Consider the following 19,497-nt stretch of genomic DNA (forward strand, 5'->3'; position numbering starts at 1 on the left):
TTCCGTCCCGACTTGTCCCGACTTTGCTCGACTACCGCTCGCTGCCGCTCGGGTCGCGGTCCATTTGACAGCACAAGCGCGAGAAACGTCTGCGGGAGGACAAATGAATCAATTTATGATTACAAATCGAATTTGGAGCTGTACGCCGCTGCAGAACGATAGGCGCTATCGTATTTCGGAGCATACCGCCCGATTCGTACTGTTTTGTCGTTTTCAGAGACTTCCTGGCAAACTGGGTTAGCACATTCTCCTCCAAACTGAGTTAGTTACTGCAGTTTCGTTTCTTACGGCCGTTTAAAATGCTTAAGGAAGTCTCTTTGTCACAACAGAAAGGTGGTATGGAAAGAGGGCTGGCAGGAGTAGCGACTAAAAAGCGAAAAATGAACACAGCCAGAGTTCCCATGCGCTCACCCAACTGAGTACTAACGTTGCTGCTTCACTTCGGTGATCGGACGAGAACAGAAGATTTTATTTCTTCTTCTTCTTCTTCTTTTTTGTTTGTTTGTTTTTGTTTATTTACTTTGCGGAATTTAGCACTGCTACAAAACAGTAGGCCCTGACGTATTTCAAAACTCATCTGTCGATTCGTAGTGTGTTGTTATTTCCGAGGCGTTCTAGCACTCTTCTTTCGCACATTCTTGCTCAAACTGAGTCCATTACTGCAATTTCGTATCTTACATTTGATACAGTAGTTTCAAATGCTTGTGGAAGCATCTTTGTCAACACCTGAAAGTTAGTATGAAAAGAGGGCTGGCAGGTGCAGCGACGTAAAAATGAAAAAATGAGATAGAGCCAACAGCACCCGGTGTTCCCAGGCGGTCACCCATCCAAGTACTAACCGGGCCCGATGTTGCTTAACTTCGGTGATCGGACGAGAACCGGTGTATTCAACATGGTATGGCCGTTGGCGTCATTATACTGTAGCCGCGCCACGGAAGAATCGTTCGCCTCTTCTCCCAACACACGCAATCGCCGCTTTCCGTGGCACATTTGACGCAAAGCGTATCTTTCCACCTCGAAGGTGGCGCGGACTGCGCGCTCGCCTCGGCGTCTCATAGGCGACTGCCGAACCAAGGTGAGACGCACAACACAGCTGCTGGATGCACCGCCTGTCATTCGTTTGGTGCGTGCGGCCTCCGACACTGGTTGGCGACGCACCTTGTTCCTGTTATCCGGCGCAGGGCTTGCGCGCGGCCGGGCGGCGGGGGGACTGCGCGCGGTGTCCTGCTGGACCGACGGAAGCTTTCTCACCTGCCCGACACGCGCCGCGCTTCCAGATATTTGCGTAATGTGCGCGGTGCATTCTCGCCTGTCGTGTCACCTCCCCTTCCGTCCCGACTTGTCCCGACTTTGCTCGACTGCCGCTCGCTGCCGCTCGGGTCGCGGTCCATTTGACAGCACAAGCGCGAGAAACGTCTGCGGGAGGACAAATGAATCAATTTATGATTACAAATCGAATTTGGAGCTGTACGCCGCTGCAGAACGATAGGCGCTATCGTATTTCGGAGCATACCGCCCGATTCGTACTGTTTTGTCGTTTTCAGAGACTTCCTGGCAAACTGGGTTAGCACATTCTCCTCCAAACTGAGTTAGTTACTGCAGTTTCGTTTCTTACGGCCGTTTAAAATGCTTAAGGAAGTCTCTTTGTCACAACAGAAAGGTGGTATGGAAAGAGGGCTGGCAGGAGTAGCGACTAAAAAGCGAAAAATGAACACAGCCAGAGTTCCCATGCGCTCACCCAACTGAGTACTAACGTTGCTGCTTCACTTCGGTGATCGGACGAGAACAGAAGATTTTATTTCTTCTTCTTCTTCTTCTTTTTTGTTTGTTTGTTTTTGTTTATTTACTTTGCGGAATTTAGCACTGCTACAAAACAGTAGGCCCTGACGTATTTCAAAACTCATCTGTCGATTCGTAGTGTGTTGTTATTTCCGAGGCGTTCTAGCACTCTTCTTTCGCACATTCTTGCTCAAACTGAGTCCATTACTGCAATTTCGTATCTTACATTTGATACAGTAGTTTCAAATGCTTGTGGAAGCATCTTTGTCAACACCTGAAAGTTAGTATGAAAAGAGGGCTGGCAGGTGCAGCGACGTAAAAATGAAAAAATGAGATAGAGCCAACAGCACCCGGTGTTCCCAGGCGGTCACCCATCCAAGTACTAACCGGGCCCGATGTTGCTTAACTTCGGTGATCGGACGAGAACCGGTGTATTCAACATGGTATGGCCGTTGGCGTCATTATACTGTAGCCGCGCCACGGAAGAATCGTTCGCCTCTTCTCCCAACACACGCAATCGCCGCTTTCCGTGGCACATTTGACGCAAAGCGTATCTTTCCACCTCGAAGGTGGCGCGGACTGCGCGCTCGCCTCGGCGTCTCATAGGCGACTGCCGAACCAAGGTGAGACGCACAACACAGCTGCTGGATGCACCGCCTGTCATTCGTTTGGTGCGTGCGGCCTCCGACACTGGTTGGCGACGCACCTTGTTCCTGTTATCCGGCGCAGGGCTTGCGCGCGGCCGGGCGGCGGGGGGACTGCGCGCGGTGTCCTGCTGGACCGACGGAAGCTTTCTCACCTGCCCGACACGCGCCGCGCTTCCAGATATTTGCGTAATGTGCGCGGTGCATTCTCGCCTGTCGTGTCACCTCCCCTTCCGTCCCGACTTGTCCCGACTTTGCTCGACTACCGCTCGCTGCCGCTCGGGTCGCGGTCCATTTGACAGCACAAGCGCGAGAAACGTCTGCGGGAGGACAAATGAATCAATTTATGATTACAAATCGAATTTGGAGCTGTACGCCGCTGCAGAACGATAGGCGCTATCGTATTTCGGAGCATACCGCCCGATTCGTACTGTTTTGTCGTTTTCAGAGACTTCCTGGCAAACTGGGTTAGCACATTCTCCTCCAAACTGAGTTAGTTACTGCAGTTTCGTTTCTTACGGCCGTTTAAAATGCTTAAGGAAGTCTCTTTGTCACAACAGAAAGGTGGTATGGAAAGAGGGCTGGCAGGAGTAGCGACTAAAAAGCGAAAAATGAACACAGCCAGAGTTCCCATGCGCTCACCCAACTGAGTACTAACGTTGCTGCTTCACTTCGGTGATCGGACGAGAACAGAAGATTTTATTTCTTCTTCTTCTTCTTCTTTTTTGTTTGTTTGTTTTTGTTTATTTACTTTGCGGAATTTAGCACTGCTACAAAACAGTAGGCCCTGACGTATTTCAAAACTCATCTGTCGATTCGTAGTGTGTTGTTATTTCCGAGGCGTTCTAGCACTCTTCTTTCGCACATTCTTGCTCAAACTGAGTCCATTACTGCAATTTCGTATCTTACATTTGATACAGTAGTTTCAAATGCTTGTGGAAGCATCTTTGTCAACACCTGAAAGTTAGTATGAAAAGAGGGCTGGCAGGTGCAGCGACGTAAAAATGAAAAAATGAGATAGAGCCAACAGCACCCGGTGTTCCCAGGCGGTCACCCATCCAAGTACTAACCGGGCCCGATGTTGCTTAACTTCGGTGATCGGACGAGAACCGGTGTATTCAACATGGTATGGCCGTTGGCGTCATTATACTGTAGCCGCGCCACGGAAGAATCGTTCGCCTCTTCTCCCAACACACGCAATCGCCGCTTTCCGTGGCACATTTGACGCAAAGCGTATCTTTCCACCTCGAAGGTGGCGCGGACTGCGCGCTCGCCTCGGCGTCTCATAGGCGACTGCCGAACCAAGGTGAGACGCACAACACAGCTGCTGGATGCACCGCCTGTCATTCGTTTGGTGCGTGCGGCCTCCGACACTGGTTGGCGACGCACCTTGTTCCTGTTATCCGGCGCAGGGCTTGCGCGCGGCCGGGCGGCGGGGGGACTGCGCGCGGTGTCCTGCTGGACCGACGGAAGCTTTCTCACCTGCCCGACACGCGCCGCGCTTCCAGATATTTGCGTAATGTGCGCGGTGCATTCTCGCCTGTCGTGTCACCTCCCCTTCCGTCCCGACTTGTCCCGACTTTGCTCGACTACCGCTCGCTGCCGCTCGGGTCGCGGTCCATTTGACAGCACAAGCGCGAGAAACGTCTGCGGGAGGACAAATGAATCAATTTATGATTACAAATCGAATTTGGAGCTGTACGCCGCTGCAGAACGATAGGCGCTATCGTATTTCGGAGCATACCGCCCGATTCGTACTGTTTTGTCGTTTTCAGAGACTTCCTGGCAAACTGGGTTAGCACATTCTCCTCCAAACTGAGTTAGTTACTGCAGTTTCGTTTCTTACGGCCGTTTAAAATGCTTAAGGAAGTCTCTTTGTCACAACAGAAAGGTGGTATGGAAAGAGGGCTGGCAGGAGTAGCGACTAAAAAGCGAAAAATGAACACAGCCAGAGTTCCCATGCGCTCACCCAACTGAGTACTAACGTTGCTGCTTCACTTCGGTGATCGGACGAGAACAGAAGATTTTATTTCTTCTTCTTCTTCTTCTTTTTTGTTTGTTTGTTTTTGTTTATTTACTTTGCGGAATTTAGCACTGCTACAAAACAGTAGGCCCTGACGTATTTCAAAACTCATCTGTCGATTCGTAGTGTGTTGTTATTTCCGAGGCGTTCTAGCACTCTTCTTTCGCACATTCTTGCTCAAACTGAGTCCATTACTGCAATTTCGTATCTTACATTTGATACAGTAGTTTCAAATGCTTGTGGAAGCATCTTTGTCAACACCTGAAAGTTAGTATGAAAAGAGGGCTGGCAGGTGCAGCGACGTAAAAATGAAAAAATGAGATAGAGCCAACAGCACCCGGTGTTCCCAGGCGGTCACCCATCCAAGTACTAACCGGGCCCGATGTTGCTTAACTTCGGTGATCGGACGAGAACCGGTGTATTCAACATGGTATGGCCGTTGGCGTCATTATACTGTAGCCGCGCCACGGAAGAATCGTTCGCCTCTTCTCCCAACACACGCAATCGCCGCTTTCCGTGGCACATTTGACGCAAAGCGTATCTTTCCACCTCGAAGGTGGCGCGGACTGCGCGCTCGCCTCGGCGTCTCATAGGCGACTGCCGAACCAAGGTGAGACGCACAACACAGCTGCTGGATGCACCGCCTGTCATTCGTTTGGTGCGTGCGGCCTCCGACACTGGTTGGCGACGCACCTTGTTCCTGTTATCCGGCGCAGGGCTTGCGCGCGGCCGGGCGGCGGGGGGACTGCGCGCGGTGTCCTGCTGGACCGACGGAAGCTTTCTCACCTGCCCGACACGCGCCGCGCTTCCAGATATTTGCGTAATGTGCGCGGTGCATTCTCGCCTGTCGTGTCACCTCCCCTTCCGTCCCGACTTGTCCCGACTTTGCTCGACTACCGCTCGCTGCCGCTCGGGTCGCGGTCCATTTGACAGCACAAGCGCGAGAAACGTCTGCGGGAGGACAAATGAATCAATTTATGATTACAAATCGAATTTGGAGCTGTACGCCGCTGCAGAACGATAGGCGCTATCGTATTTCGGAGCATACCGCCCGATTCGTACTGTTTTGTCGTTTTCAGAGACTTCCTGGCAAACTGGGTTAGCACATTCTCCTCCAAACTGAGTTAGTTACTGCAGTTTCGTTTCTTACGGCCGTTTAAAATGCTTAAGGAAGTCTCTTTGTCACAACAGAAAGGTGGTATGGAAAGAGGGCTGGCAGGAGTAGCGACTAAAAAGCGAAAAATGAACACAGCCAGAGTTCCCATGCGCTCACCCAACTGAGTACTAACGTTGCTGCTTCACTTCGGTGATCGGACGAGAACAGAAGATTTTATTTCTTCTTCTTCTTCTTCTTTTTTGTTTGTTTGTTTTTGTTTATTTACTTTGCGGAATTTAGCACTGCTACAAAACAGTAGGCCCTGACGTATTTCAAAACTCATCTGTCGATTCGTAGTGTGTTGTTATTTCCGAGGCGTTCTAGCACTCTTCTTTCGCACATTCTTGCTCAAACTGAGTCCATTACTGCAATTTCGTATCTTACATTTGATACAGTAGTTTCAAATGCTTGTGGAAGCATCTTTGTCAACACCTGAAAGTTAGTATGAAAAGAGGGCTGGCAGGTGCAGCGACGTAAAAATGAAAAAATGAGATAGAGCCAACAGCACCCGGTGTTCCCAGGCGGTCACCCATCCAAGTACTAACCGGGCCCGATGTTGCTTAACTTCGGTGATCGGACGAGAACCGGTGTATTCAACATGGTATGGCCGTTGGCGTCATTATACTGTAGCCGCGCCACGGAAGAATCGTTCGCCTCTTCTCCCAACACACGCAATCGCCGCTTTCCGTGGCACATTTGACGCAAAGCGTATCTTTCCACCTCGAAGGTGGCGCGGACTGCGCGCTCGCCTCGGCGTCTCATAGGCGACTGCCGAACCAAGGTGAGACGCACAACACAGCTGCTGGATGCACCGCCTGTCATTCGTTTGGTGCGTGCGGCCTCCGACACTGGTTGGCGACGCACCTTGTTCCTGTTATCCGGCGCAGGGCTTGCGCGCGGCCGGGCGGCGGGGGGACTGCGCGCGGTGTCCTGCTGGACCGACGGAAGCTTTCTCACCTGCCCGACACGCGCCGCGCTTCCAGATATTTGCGTAATGTGCGCGGTGCATTCTCGCCTGTCGTGTCACCTCCCCTTCCGTCCCGACTTGTCCCGACTTTGCTCGACTACCGCTCGCTGCCGCTCGGGTCGCGGTCCATTTGACAGCACAAGCGCGAGAAACGTCTGCGGGAGGACAAATGAATCAATTTATGATTACAAATCGAATTTGGAGCTGTACGCCGCTGCAGAACGATAGGCGCTATCGTATTTCGGAGCATACCGCCCGATTCGTACTGTTTTGTCGTTTTCAGAGACTTCCTGGCAAACTGGGTTAGCACATTCTCCTCCAAACTGAGTTAGTTACTGCAGTTTCGTTTCTTACGGCCGTTTAAAATGCTTAAGGAAGTCTCTTTGTCACAACAGAAAGGTGGTATGGAAAGAGGGCTGGCAGGAGTAGCGACTAAAAAGCGAAAAATGAACACAGCCAGAGTTCCCATGCGCTCACCCAACTGAGTACTAACGTTGCTGCTTCACTTCGGTGATCGACGAGAACAGAAGATTTTATTTCTTCTTCTTCTTCTTCTTTTTTGTTTGTTTGTTTTTGTTTATTTACTTTGCGGAATTTAGCACTGCTACAAAACAGTAGGCCCTGACGTATTTCAAAACTCATCTGTCGATTCGTAGTGTGTTGTTATTTCCGAGGCGTTCTAGCACTCTTCTTTCGCACATTCTTGCTCAAACTGAGTCCATTACTGCAATTTCGTATCTTACATTTGATACAGTAGTTTCAAATGCTTGTGGAAGCATCTTTGTCAACACCTGAAAGTTAGTATGAAAAGAGGGCTGGCAGGTGCAGCGACGTAAAAATGAAAAAATGAGATAGAGCCAACAGCACCCGGTGTTCCCAGGCGGTCACCCATCCAAGTACTAACCGGGCCCGATGTTGCTTAACTTCGGTGATCGGACGAGAACCGGTGTATTCAACATGGTATGGCCGTTGGCGTCATTATACTGTAGCCGCGCCACGGAAGAATCGTTCGCCTCTTCTCCCAACACACGCAATCGCCGCTTTCCGTGGCACATTTGACGCAAAGCGTATCTTTCCACCTCGAAGGTGGCGCGGACTGCGCGCTCGCCTCGGCGTCTCATAGGCGACTGCCGAACCAAGGTGAGACGCACAACACAGCTGCTGGATGCACCGCCTGTCATTCGTTTGGTGCGTGCGGCCTCCGACACTGGTTGGCGACGCACCTTGTTCCTGTTATCCGGCGCAGGGCTTGCGCGCGGCCGGGCGGCGGGGGGACTGCGCGCGGTGTCCTGCTGGACCGACGGAAGCTTTCTCACCTGCCCGACACGCGCCGCGCTTCCAGATATTTGCGTAATGTGCGCGGTGCATTCTCGCCTGTCGTGTCACCTCCCCTTCCGTCCCGACTTGTCCCGACTTTGCTCGACTGCCGCTCGCTGCCGCTCGGGTCGCGGTCCATTTGACAGCACAAGCGCGAGAAACGTCTGCGGGAGGACAAATGAATCAATTTATGATTACAAATCGAATTTGGAGCTGTACGCCGCTGCAGAACGATAGGCGCTATCGTATTTCGGAGCATACCGCCCGATTCGTACTGTTTTGTCGTTTTCAGAGACTTCCTGGCAAACTGGGTTAGCACATTCTCCTCCAAACTGAGTTAGTTACTGCAGTTTCGTTTCTTACGGCCGTTTAAAATGCTTAAGGAAGTCTCTTTGTCACAACAGAAAGGTGGTATGGAAAGAGGGCTGGCAGGAGTAGCGACTAAAAAGCGAAAAATGAACACAGCCAGAGTTCCCATGCGCTCACCCAACTGAGTACTAACGTTGCTGCTTCACTTCGGTGATCGGACGAGAACAGAAGATTTTATTTCTTCTTCTTCTTCTTCTTTTTTGTTTGTTTGTTTTTGTTTATTTACTTTGCGGAATTTAGCACTGCTACAAAACAGTAGGCCCTGACGTATTTCAAAACTCATCTGTCGATTCGTAGTGTGTTGTTATTTCCGAGGCGTTCTAGCACTCTTCTTTCGCACATTCTTGCTCAAACTGAGTCCATTACTGCAATTTCGTATCTTACATTTGATACAGTAGTTTCAAATGCTTGTGGAAGCATCTTTGTCAACACCTGAAAGTTAGTATGAAAAGAGGGCTGGCAGGTGCAGCGACGTAAAAATGAAAAAATGAGATAGAGCCAACAGCACCCGGTGTTCCCAGGCGGTCACCCATCCAAGTACTAACCGGGCCCGATGTTGCTTAACTTCGGTGATCGGACGAGAACCGGTGTATTCAACATGGTATGGCCGTTGGCGTCATTATACTGTAGCCGCGCCACGGAAGAATCGTTCGCCTCTTCTCCCAACACACGCAATCGCCGCTTTCCGTGGCACATTTGACGCAAAGCGTATCTTTCCACCTCGAAGGTGGCGCGGACTGCGCGCTCGCCTCGGCGTCTCATAGGCGACTGCCGAACCAAGGTGAGACGCACAACACAGCTGCTGGATGCACCGCCTGTCATTCGTTTGGTGCGTGCGGCCTCCGACACTGGTTGGCGACGCACCTTGTTCCTGTTATCCGGCGCAGGGCTTGCGCGCGGCCGGGCGGCGGGGGGACTGCGCGCGGTGTCCTGCTGGACCGACGGAAGCTTTCTCACCTGCCCGACACGCGCCGCGCTTCCAGATATTTGCGTAATGTGCGCGGTGCATTCTCGCCTGTCGTGTCACCTCCCCTTCCGTCCCGACTTGTCCCGACTTTGCTCGACTACCGCTCGCTGCCGCTCGGGTCGCGGTCCATTTGACAGCACAAGCGCGAGAAACGTCTGCGGGAGGACAAATGAATCAATTTATGATTACAAATCGAATTTGGAGCTGTACGCCGCTGCAGAACGATAGGCGCTATCGTATTTCGGAGCATACCGCCCGATTCGTACTGTTTTGTCGTTTTCAGAGACTTCCTGGCAAACTGGGTTAGCACATTCTCCTCCAAACTGAGTTAGTTACTGCAGTTTCGTTTCTTACGGCCGTTTAAAATGCTTAAGGAAGTCTCTTTGTCACAACAGAAAGGTGGTATGGAAAGAGGGCTGGCAGGAGTAGCGACTAAAAAGCGAAAAATGAACACAGCCAGAGTTCCCATGCGCTCACCCAACTGAGTACTAACGTTGCTGCTTCACTTCGGTGATCGGACGAGAACAGAAGATTTTATTTCTTCTTCTTCTTCTTCTTTTTTGTTTGTTTGTTTTTGTTTATTTACTTTGCGGAATTTAGCACTGCTACAAAACAGTAGGCCCTGACGTATTTCAAAACTCATCTGTCGATTCGTAGTGTGTTGTTATTTCCGAGGCGTTCTAGCACTCTTCTTTCGCACATTCTTGCTCAAACTGAGTCCATTACTGCAATTTCGTATCTTACATTTGATACAGTAGTTTCAAATGCTTGTGGAAGCATCTTTGTCAACACCTGAAAGTTAGTATGAAAAGAGGGCTGGCAGGTGCAGCGACGTAAAAATGAAAAAATGAGATAGAGCCAACAGCACCCGGTGTTCCCAGGCGGTCACCCATCCAAGTACTAACCGGGCCCGATGTTGCTTAACTTCGGTGATCGGACGAGAACCGGTGTATTCAACATGGTATGGCCGTTGGCGTCATTATACTGTAGCCGCGCCACGGAAGAATCGTTCGCCTCTTCTCCCAACACACGCAATCGCCGCTTTCCGTGGCACATTTGACGCAAAGCGTATCTTTCCACCTCGAAGGTGGCGCGGACTGCGCGCTCGCCTCGGCGTCTCATAGGCGACTGCCGAACCAAGGTGAGACGCACAACACAGCTGCTGGATGCACCGCCTGTCATTCGTTTGGTGCGTGCGGCCTCCGACACTGGTTGGCGACGCACCTTGTTCCTGTTATCCGGCGCAGGGCTTGCGCGCGGCCGGGCGGCGGGGGGACTGCGCGCGGTGTCCTGCTGGACCGACGGAAGCTTTCTCACCTGCCCGACACGCGCCGCGCTTCCAGATATTTGCGTAATGTGCGCGGTGCATTCTCGCCTGTCGTGTCACCTCCCCTTCCGTCCCGACTTGTCCCGACTTTGCTCGACTGCCGCTCGCTGCCGCTCGGGTCGCGGTCCATTTGACAGCACAAGCGCGAGAAACGTCTGCGGGAGGACAAATGAATCAATTTATGATTACAAATCGAATTTGGAGCTGTACGCCGCTGCAGAACGATAGGCGCTATCGTATTTCGGAGCATACCGCCCGATTCGTACTGTTTTGTCGTTTTCAGAGACTTCCTGGCAAACTGGGTTAGCACATTCTCCTCCAAACTGAGTTAGTTACTGCAGTTTCGTTTCTTACGGCCGTTTAAAATGCTTAAGGAAGTCTCTTTGTCACAACAGAAAGGTGGTATGGAAAGAGGGCTGGCAGGAGTAGCGACTAAAAAGCGAAAAATGAACACAGCCAGAGTTCCCATGCGCTCACCCAACTGAGTACTAACGTTGCTGCTTCACTTCGGTGATCGGACGAGAACAGAAGATTTTATTTCTTCTTCTTCTTCTTCTTTTTTGTTTGTTTGTTTTTGTTTATTTACTTTGCGGAATTTAGCACTGCTACAAAACAGTAGGCCCTGACGTATTTCAAAACTCATCTGTCGATTCGTAGTGTGTTGTTATTTCCGAGGCGTTCTAGCACTCTTCTTTCGCACATTCTTGCTCAAACTGAGTCCATTACTGCAATTTCGTATCTTACATTTGATACAGTAGTTTCAAATGCTTGTGGAAGCATCTTTGTCAACACCTGAAAGTTAGTATGAAAAGAGGGCTGGCAGGTGCAGCGACGTAAAAATGAAAAAATGAGATAGAGCCAACAGCACCCGGTGTTCCCAGGCGGTCACCCATCCAAGTACTAACCGGGCCCGATGTTGCTTAACTTCGGTGATCGGACGAGAACCGGTGTATTCAACATGGTATGGCCGTTGGCGTCATTATACTGTAGCCGCGCCACGGAAGAATCGTTCGCCTCTTCTCCCAACACACGCAATCGCCGCTTTCCGTGGCACATTTGACGCAAAGCGTATCTTTCCACCTCGAAGGTGGCGCGGACTGCGCGCTCGCCTCGGCGTCTCATAGGCGACTGCCGAACCAAGGTGAGACGCACAACACAGCTGCTGGATGCACCGCCTGTCATTCGTTTGGTGCGTGCGGCCTCCGACACTGGTTGGCGACGCACCTTGTTCCTGTTATCCGGCGCAGGGCTTGCGCGCGGCCGGGCGGCGGGGGGACTGCGCGCGGTGTCCTGCTGGACCGACGGAAGCTTTCTCACCTGCCCGACACGCGCCGCGCTTCCAGATATTTGCGTAATGTGCGCGGTGCATTCTCGCCTGTCGTGTCACCTCCCCTTCCGTCCCGACTTGTCCCGACTTTGCTCGACTACCGCTCGCTGCCGCTCGGGTCGCGGTCCATTTGACAGCACAAGCGCGAGAAACGTCTGCGGGAGGACAAATGAATCAATTTATGATTACAAATCGAATTTGGAGCTGTACGCCGCTGCAGAACGATAGGCGCTATCGTATTTCGGAGCATACCGCCCGATTCGTACTGTTTTGTCGTTTTCAGAGACTTCCTGGCAAACTGGGTTAGCACATTCTCCTCCAAACTGAGTTAGTTACTGCAGTTTCGTTTCTTACGGCCGTTTAAAATGCTTAAGGAAGTCTCTTTGTCACAACAGAAAGGTGGTATGGAAAGAGGGCTGGCAGGAGTAGCGACTAAAAAGCGAAAAATGAACACAGCCAGAGTTCCCATGCGCTCACCCAACTGAGTACTAACGTTGCTGCTTCACTTCGGTGATCGGACGAGAACAGAAGATTTTATTTCTTCTTCTTCTTCTTCTTTTTTGTTTGTTTGTTTTTGTTTATTTACTTTGCGGAATTTAGCACTGCTACAAAACAGTAGGCCCTGACGTATTTCAAAACTCATCTGTCGATTCGTAGTGTGTTGTTATTTCCGAGGCGTTCTAGCACTCTTCTTTCGCACATTCTTGCTCAAACTGAGTCCATTACTGCAATTTCGTATCTTACATTTGATACAGTAGTTTCAAATGCTTGTGGAAGCATCTTTGTCAACACCTGAAAGTTAGTATGAAAAGAGGGCTGGCAGGTGCAGCGACGTAAAAATGAAAAAATGAGATAGAGCCAACAGCACCCGGTGTTCCCAGGCGGTCACCCATCCAAGTACTAACCGGGCCCGATGTTGCTTAACTTCGGTGATCGGACGAGAACCGGTGTATTCAACATGGTATGGCCGTTGGCGTCATTATACTGTAGCCGCGCCACGGAAGAATCGTTCGCCTCTTCTCCCAACACACGCAATCGCCGCTTTCCGTGGCACATTTGACGCAAAGCGTATCTTTCCACCTCGAAGGTGGCGCGGACTGCGCGCTCGCCTCGGCGTCTCATAGGCGACTGCCGAACCAAGGTGAGACGCACAACACAGCTGCTGGATGCACCGCCTGTCATTCGTTTGGTGCGTGCGGCCTCCGACACTGGTTGGCGACGCACCTTGTTCCTGTTATCCGGCGCAGGGCTTGCGCGCGGCCGGGCGGCGGGGGGACTGCGCGCGGTGTCCTGCTGGACCGACGGAAGCTTTCTCACCTGCCCGACACGCGCCGCGCTTCCAGATATTTGCGTAATGTGCGCGGTGCATTCTCGCCTGTCGTGTCACCTCCCCTTCCGTCCCGACTTGTCCCGACTTTGCTCGACTGCCGCTCGCTGCCGCTCGGGTCGCGGTCCATTTGACAGCACAAGCGCGAGAAACGTCTGCGGGAGGACAAATGAATCAATTTATGATTACAAATCGAATTTGGAGCTGTACGCCGCTGCAGAACGATAGGCGCTATCGTATTTCGGAGCATACCGCCCGATTCGTACTGTTTTGTCGTTTTCAGAGACTTCCTGGCAAACTGGGTTAGCACATTCTCCTCCAAACTGAGTTAGTTACTGCAGTTTCGTTTCTTACGGCCGTTTAAAATGCTTAAGGAAGTCTCTTTGTCACAACAGAAAGGTGGTATGGAAAGAGGGCTGGCAGGAGTAGCGACTAAAAAGCGAAAAATGAACACAGCCAGAGTTCCCATGCGCTCACCCAACTGAGTACTAACGTTGCTGCTTCACTTCGGTGATCGGACGAGAACAGAAGATTTTATTTCTTCTTCTTCTTCTTCTTTTTTGTTTGTTTGTTTTTGTTTATTTACTTTGCGGAATTTAGCACTGCTACAAAACAGTAGGCCCTGACGTATTTCAAAACTCATCTGTCGATTCGTAGTGTGTTGTTATTTCCGAGGCGTTCTAGCACTCTTCTTTCGCACATTCTTGCTCAAACTGAGTCCATTACTGCAATTTCGTATCTTACATTTGATACAGTAGTTTCAAATGCTTGTGGAAGCATCTTTGTCAACACCTGAAAGTTAGTATGAAAAGAGGGCTGGCAGGTGCAGCGACGTAAAAATGAAAAAATGAGATAGAGCCAACAGCACCCGGTGTTCCCAGGCGGTCACCCATCCAAGTACTAACCGGGCCCGATGTTGCTTAACTTCGGTGATCGGACGAGAACCGGTGTATTCAACATGGTATGGCCGTTGGCGTCATTATACTGTAGCCGCGCCACGGAAGAATCGTTCGCCTCTTCTCCCAACACACGCAATCGCCGCTTTCCGTGGCACATTTGACGCAAAGCGTATCTTTCCACCTCGAAGGTGGCGCGGACTGCGCGCTCGCCTCGGCGTCTCATAGGCGACTGCCGAACCAAGGTGAGACGCACAACACAGCTGCTGGATGCACCGCCTGTCATTCGTTTGGTGCGTGCGGCCTCCGACACTGGTTGGCGACGCACCTTGTTCCTGTTATCCGGCGCAGGGCTTGCGCGCGGCCGGGCGGCGGGGGGACTGCGCGCGGTGTCCTGCTGGACCGACGGAAGCTTTCTCACCTGCCCGACACGCGCCGCGCTTCCAGATATTTGCGTAATGTGCGCGGTGCATTCTCGCCTGTCGTGTCACCTCCCCTTCCGTCCCGACTTGTCCCGACTTTGCTCGACTACCGCTCGCTGCCGCTCGGGTCGCGGTCCATTTGACAGCACAAGCGCGAGAAACGTCTGCGGGAGGACAAATGAATCAATTTATGATTACAAATCGAATTTGGAGCTGTACGCCGCTGCAGAACGATAGGCGCTATCGTATTTCGGAGCATACCGCCCGATTCGTACTGTTTTGTCGTTTTCAGAGACTTCCTGGCAAACTGGGTTAGCACATTCTCCTCCAAACTGAGTTAGTTACTGCAGTTTCGTTTCTTACGGCCGTTTAAAATGCTTAAGGAAGTCTCTTTGTCACAACAGAAAGGTGGTATGGAAAGAGGGCTGGCAGGAGTAGCGACTAAAAAGCGAAAAATGAACACAGCCAGAGTTCCCATGCGCTCACCCAACTGAGTACTAACGTTGCTGCTTCACTTCGGTGATCGGACGAGAACAGAAGATTTTATTTCTTCTTCTTCTTCTTCTTTTTTGTTTGTTTGTTTTTGTTTATTTACTTTGCGGAATTTAGCACTGCTACAAAACAGTAGGCCCTGACGTATTTCAAAACTCATCTGTCGATTCGTAGTGTGTTGTTATTTCCGAGGCGTTCTAGCACTCTTCTTTCGCACATTCTTGCTCAAACTGAGTCCATTACTGCAATTTCGTATCTTACATTTGATACAGTAGTTTCAAATGCTTGTGGAAGCATCTTTGTCAACACCTGAAAGTTAGTATGAAAAGAGGGCTGGCAGGTGCAGCGACGTAAAAATGAAAAAATGAGATAGAGCCAACAGCACCCGGTGTTCCCAGGCGGTCACCCATCCAAGTACTAACCGGGCCCGATGTTGCTTAACTTCGGTGATCGGACGAGAACCGGTGTATTCAACATGGTATGGCCGTTGGCGTCATTATACTGTAGCCGCGCCACGGAAGAATCGTTCGCCTCTTCTCCCAACACACGCAATCGCCGCTTTCCGTGGCACATTTGACGCAAAGCGTATCTTTCCACCTCGAAGGTGGCGCGGACTGCGCGCTCGCCTCGGCGTCTCATAGGCGACTGCCGAACCAAGGTGAGACGCACAACACAGCTGCTGGATGCACCGCCTGTCATTCGTTTGGTGCGTGCGGCCTCCGACACTGGTTGGCGACGCACCTTGTTCCTGTTATCCGGCGCAGGGCTTGCGCGCGGCCGGGCGGCGGGGGGACTGCGCGCGGTGTCCTGCTGGACCGACGGAAGCTTTCTCACCTGCCCGACACGCGCCGCGCTTCCAGATATTTGCGTAATGTGCGCGGTGCATTCTCGCCTGTCGTGTCACCTCCCCTTCCGTCCCGACTTGTCCCGACTTTGCTCGACTGCCGCTCGCTGCCGCTCGGGTCGCGGTCCATTTGACAGCACAAGCGCGAGAAACGTCTGCGGGAGGACAAATGAATCAATTTATGATTACAAATCGAATTTGGAGCTGTACGCCGCTGCAGAACGATAGGCGCTATCGTATTTCGGAGCATACCGCCCGATTCGTACTGTTTTGTCGTTTTCAGAGACTTCCTGGCAAACTGGGTTAGCACATTCTCCTCCAAACTGAGTTAGTTACTGCAGTTTCGTTTCTTACGGCCGTTTAAAATGCTTAAGGAAGTCTCTTTGTCACAACAGAAAGGTGGTATGGAAAGAGGGCTGGCAGGAGTAGCGACTAAAAAGCGAAAAATGAACACAGCCAGAGTTCCCATGCGCTCACCCAACTGAGTACTAACGTTGCTGCTTCACTTCGGTGATCGGACGAGAACAGAAGATTTTATTTCTTCTTCTTCTTCTTCTTTTTTGTTTGTTTGTTTTTGTTTATTTACTTTGCGGAATTTAGCACTGCTACAAAACAGTAGGCCCTGACGTATTTCAAAACTCATCTGTCGATTCGTAGTGTGTTGTTATTTCCGAGGCGTTCTAGCACTCTTCTTTCGCACATTCTTGCTCAAACTGAGTCCATTACTGCAATTTCGTATCTTACATTTGATACAGTAGTTTCAAATGCTTGTGGAAGCATCTTTGTCAACACCTGAAAGTTAGTATGAAAAGAGGGCTGGCAGGTGCAGCGACGTAAAAATGAAAAAATGAGATAGAGCCAACAGCACCCGGTGTTCCCAGGCGGTCACCCATCCAAGTACTAACCGGGCCCGATGTTGCTTAACTTCGGTGATCGGACGAGAACCGGTGTATTCAACATGGTATGGCCGTTGGCGTCATTATACTGTAGCCGCGCCACGGAAGAATCGTTCGCCTCTTCTCCCAACACACGCAATCGCCGCTTTCCGTGGCACATTTGACGCAAAGCGTATCTTTCCACCTCGAAGGTGGCGCGGACTGCGCGCTCGCCTCGGCGTCTCATAGGCGACTGCCGAACCAAGGTGAGACGCACAACACAGCTGCTGGATGCACCGCCTGTCATTCGTTTGGTGCGTGCGGCCTCCGACACTGGTTGGCGACGCACCTTGTTCCTGTTATCCGGCGCAGGGCTTGCGCGCGGCCGGGCGGCGGGGGGACTGCGCGCGGTGTCCTGCTGGACCGACGGAAGCTTTCTCACCTGCCCGACACGCGCCGCGCTTCCAGATATTTGCGTAATGTGCGCGGTGCATTCTCGCCTGTCGTGTCACCTCCCCTTCCGTCCCGACTTGTCCCGACTTTGCTCGACTGCCGCTCGCTGCCGCTCGGGTCGCGGTCCATTTGACAGCACAAGCGCGAGAAACGTCTGCGGGAGGACAAATGAATCAATTTATGATTACAAATCGAATTTGGAGCTGTACGCCGCTGCAGAACGATAGGCGCTATCGTATTTCGGAGCATACCGCCCGATTCGTACTGTTTTGTCGTTTTCAGAGACTTCCTGGCAAACTGGGTTAGCACATTCTCCTCCAAACTGAGTTAGTTACTGCAGTTTCGTTTCTTACGGCCGTTTAAAATGCTTAAGGAAGTCTCTTTGTCACAACAGAAAGGTGGTATGGAAAGAGGGCTGGCAGGAGTAGCGACTAAAAAGCGAAAAATGAACACAGCCAGAGTTCCCATGCGCTCACCCAACTGAGTACTAACGTTGCTGCTTCACTTCGGTGATCGGACGAGAACAGAAGATTTTATTTCTTCTTCTTCTTCTTCTTTTTTGTTTGTTTGTTTTTGTTTATTTACTTTGCGGAATTTAGCACTGCTACAAAACAGTAGGCCCTGACGTATTTCAAAACTCATCTGTCGATTCGTAGTGTGTTGTTATTTCCGAGGCGTTCTAGCACTCTTCTTTCGCACATTCTTGCTCAAACTGAGTCCATTACTGCAATTTCGTATCTTACATTTGATACAGTAGTTTCAAATGCTTGTGGAAGCATCTTTGTCAACACCTGAAAGTTAGTATGAAAAGAGGGCTGGCAGGTGCAGCGACGTAAAAATGAAAAAATGAGATAGAGCCAACAGCACCCGGTGTTCCCAGGCGGTCACCCATCCAAGTACTAACCGGGCCCGATGTTGCTTAACTTCGGTGATCGGACGAGAACCGGTGTATTCAACATGGTATGGCCGTTGGCGTCATTATACTGTAGCCGCGCCACAGAAGAATCGTTCGCCTCTTCTCCCAACACACGCAATCGCCGCTTTCCGTGGCACATTTGACGCAAAGCGTATCTTTCCACCTCGAAGGTGGCGCGGACTGCGCGCTCGCCTCGGCGTCTCATAGGCGACTGCCGAACCAAGGTGAGACGCACAACACAGCTGCTGGATGCACCGCCTGTCATTCGTTTGGTGCGTGCGGCCTCCGACACTGGTTGGCGACGCACCTTGTTCCTGTTATCCGGCGCAGGGCTTGCGCGCGGCCGGGCGGCGGGGGGACTGCGCGCGGTGTCCTGCTGGACCGACGGAAGCTTTCTCACCTGCCCGACACGCGCCGCGCTTCCAGATATTTGCGTAATGTGCGCGGTGCATTCTCGCCTGTCGTGTCACCTCCCCTTCCGTCCCGACTTGTCCCGACTTTGCTCGACTACCGCTCGCTGCCGCTCGGGTCGCGGTCCATTTGACAGCACAAGCGCGAGAAACGTCTGCGGGAGGACAAATGAATCAATTTATGATTACAAATCGAATTTGGAGCTGTACGCCGCTGCAGAACGATAGGCGCTATCGTATTTCGGAGCATACCGCCCGATTCGTACTGTTTTGTCGTTTTCAGAGACTTCCTGGCAAACTGGGTTAGCACATTCTCCTCCAAACTGAGTTAGTTACTGCAGTTTCGTTTCTTACGGCCGTTTAAAATGCTTAAGGAAGTCTCTTTGTCACAACAGAAAGGTGGTATGGAAAGAGGGCTGGCAGGAGTAGCGACTAAAAAGCGAAAAATGAACACAGCCAGAGTTCCCATGCGCTCACCCAACTGAGTACTAACGTTGCTGCTTCACTTCGGTGATCGGACGAGAACAGAAGATTTTATTTCTTCTTCTTCTTCTTCTTTTTTGTTTGTTTGTTTTTGTTTATTTACTTTGCGGAATTTAGCACTGCTACAAAACAGTAGGCCCTGACGTATTTCAAAACTCATCTGTCGATTCGTAGTGTGTTGTTATTTCCGAGGCGTTCTAGCACTCTTCTTTCGCACATTCTTGCTCAAACTGAGTCCATTACTGCAATTTCGTATCTTACATTTGATACAGTAGTTTCAAATGCTTGTGGAAGCATCTTTGTCAACACCTGAAAGTTAGTATGAAAAGAGGGCTGGCAGGTGCAGCGACGTAAAAATGAAAAAATGAGATAGAGCCAACAGCACCTTTTTTTTTTTTTTTTTGTAACGTATATAAACTTTTATTTACAAATTGTAACAATTACAAGTCTTTACATTAAATGGTGTACTTGATTATTGAACGGTGATATTCACTGTCTAGGTT

General features: G+C 51.0%; 14 non-coding genes across 14 annotated transcripts; all 14 read right to left on the reverse strand.

The window, feature by feature from the left end:
- Positions 1 to 790: 790 nt before the first annotated feature.
- Positions 791 to 909, reverse strand: LOC126443379 (5S ribosomal RNA). Its single transcript, XR_007581869.1, has one exon. It is a non-coding gene; the product is annotated as a 5S ribosomal RNA (ribosomal RNA).
- A 1,208-nt stretch (positions 910 to 2,117) lies between these two features.
- LOC126443391 (5S ribosomal RNA) lies at positions 2,118 to 2,236 on the reverse strand. The gene has a single exon (XR_007581880.1). It is a non-coding gene; the product is annotated as a 5S ribosomal RNA (ribosomal RNA).
- Positions 2,237 to 3,444: 1,208 nt separating this feature from the next.
- Positions 3,445 to 3,563, reverse strand: LOC126443402 (5S ribosomal RNA). Its single transcript, XR_007581890.1, has one exon. It is a non-coding gene; the product is annotated as a 5S ribosomal RNA (ribosomal RNA).
- A 1,208-nt stretch (positions 3,564 to 4,771) lies between these two features.
- On the reverse strand, positions 4,772 to 4,890 carry LOC126443403 (5S ribosomal RNA). Its single transcript, XR_007581891.1, has one exon. It is a non-coding gene; the product is annotated as a 5S ribosomal RNA (ribosomal RNA).
- Positions 4,891 to 6,098: 1,208 nt separating this feature from the next.
- On the reverse strand, positions 6,099 to 6,217 carry LOC126443404 (5S ribosomal RNA). Its single transcript, XR_007581892.1, has one exon. It is a non-coding gene; the product is annotated as a 5S ribosomal RNA (ribosomal RNA).
- A 1,207-nt stretch (positions 6,218 to 7,424) lies between these two features.
- Positions 7,425 to 7,543, reverse strand: LOC126443380 (5S ribosomal RNA). The gene has a single exon (XR_007581870.1). It is a non-coding gene; the product is annotated as a 5S ribosomal RNA (ribosomal RNA).
- Positions 7,544 to 8,751: 1,208 nt separating this feature from the next.
- On the reverse strand, positions 8,752 to 8,870 carry LOC126443381 (5S ribosomal RNA). Its single transcript, XR_007581871.1, has one exon. It is a non-coding gene; the product is annotated as a 5S ribosomal RNA (ribosomal RNA).
- Positions 8,871 to 10,078: 1,208 nt separating this feature from the next.
- LOC126443382 (5S ribosomal RNA) lies at positions 10,079 to 10,197 on the reverse strand. The gene has a single exon (XR_007581872.1). It is a non-coding gene; the product is annotated as a 5S ribosomal RNA (ribosomal RNA).
- A 1,208-nt stretch (positions 10,198 to 11,405) lies between these two features.
- On the reverse strand, positions 11,406 to 11,524 carry LOC126443383 (5S ribosomal RNA). Its single transcript, XR_007581873.1, has one exon. It is a non-coding gene; the product is annotated as a 5S ribosomal RNA (ribosomal RNA).
- Positions 11,525 to 12,732: 1,208 nt separating this feature from the next.
- On the reverse strand, positions 12,733 to 12,851 carry LOC126443384 (5S ribosomal RNA). The gene has a single exon (XR_007581874.1). It is a non-coding gene; the product is annotated as a 5S ribosomal RNA (ribosomal RNA).
- A 1,208-nt stretch (positions 12,852 to 14,059) lies between these two features.
- Positions 14,060 to 14,178, reverse strand: LOC126443385 (5S ribosomal RNA). Its single transcript, XR_007581875.1, has one exon. It is a non-coding gene; the product is annotated as a 5S ribosomal RNA (ribosomal RNA).
- Positions 14,179 to 15,386: 1,208 nt separating this feature from the next.
- Positions 15,387 to 15,505, reverse strand: LOC126443386 (5S ribosomal RNA). The gene has a single exon (XR_007581876.1). It is a non-coding gene; the product is annotated as a 5S ribosomal RNA (ribosomal RNA).
- Positions 15,506 to 16,713: 1,208 nt separating this feature from the next.
- LOC126443388 (5S ribosomal RNA) lies at positions 16,714 to 16,832 on the reverse strand. Its single transcript, XR_007581877.1, has one exon. It is a non-coding gene; the product is annotated as a 5S ribosomal RNA (ribosomal RNA).
- Positions 16,833 to 18,040: 1,208 nt separating this feature from the next.
- LOC126443389 (5S ribosomal RNA) lies at positions 18,041 to 18,159 on the reverse strand. The gene has a single exon (XR_007581878.1). It is a non-coding gene; the product is annotated as a 5S ribosomal RNA (ribosomal RNA).
- Positions 18,160 to 19,497: the final 1,338 nt, after the last annotated feature.

This window comes from Schistocerca serialis, unplaced genomic scaffold, assembly GCF_023864345.2.
Source record: "Schistocerca serialis cubense isolate TAMUIC-IGC-003099 unplaced genomic scaffold, iqSchSeri2.2 HiC_scaffold_1469, whole genome shotgun sequence".
Taxonomy (NCBI): Eukaryota; Metazoa; Arthropoda; class Insecta; order Orthoptera; family Acrididae; genus Schistocerca; species Schistocerca serialis.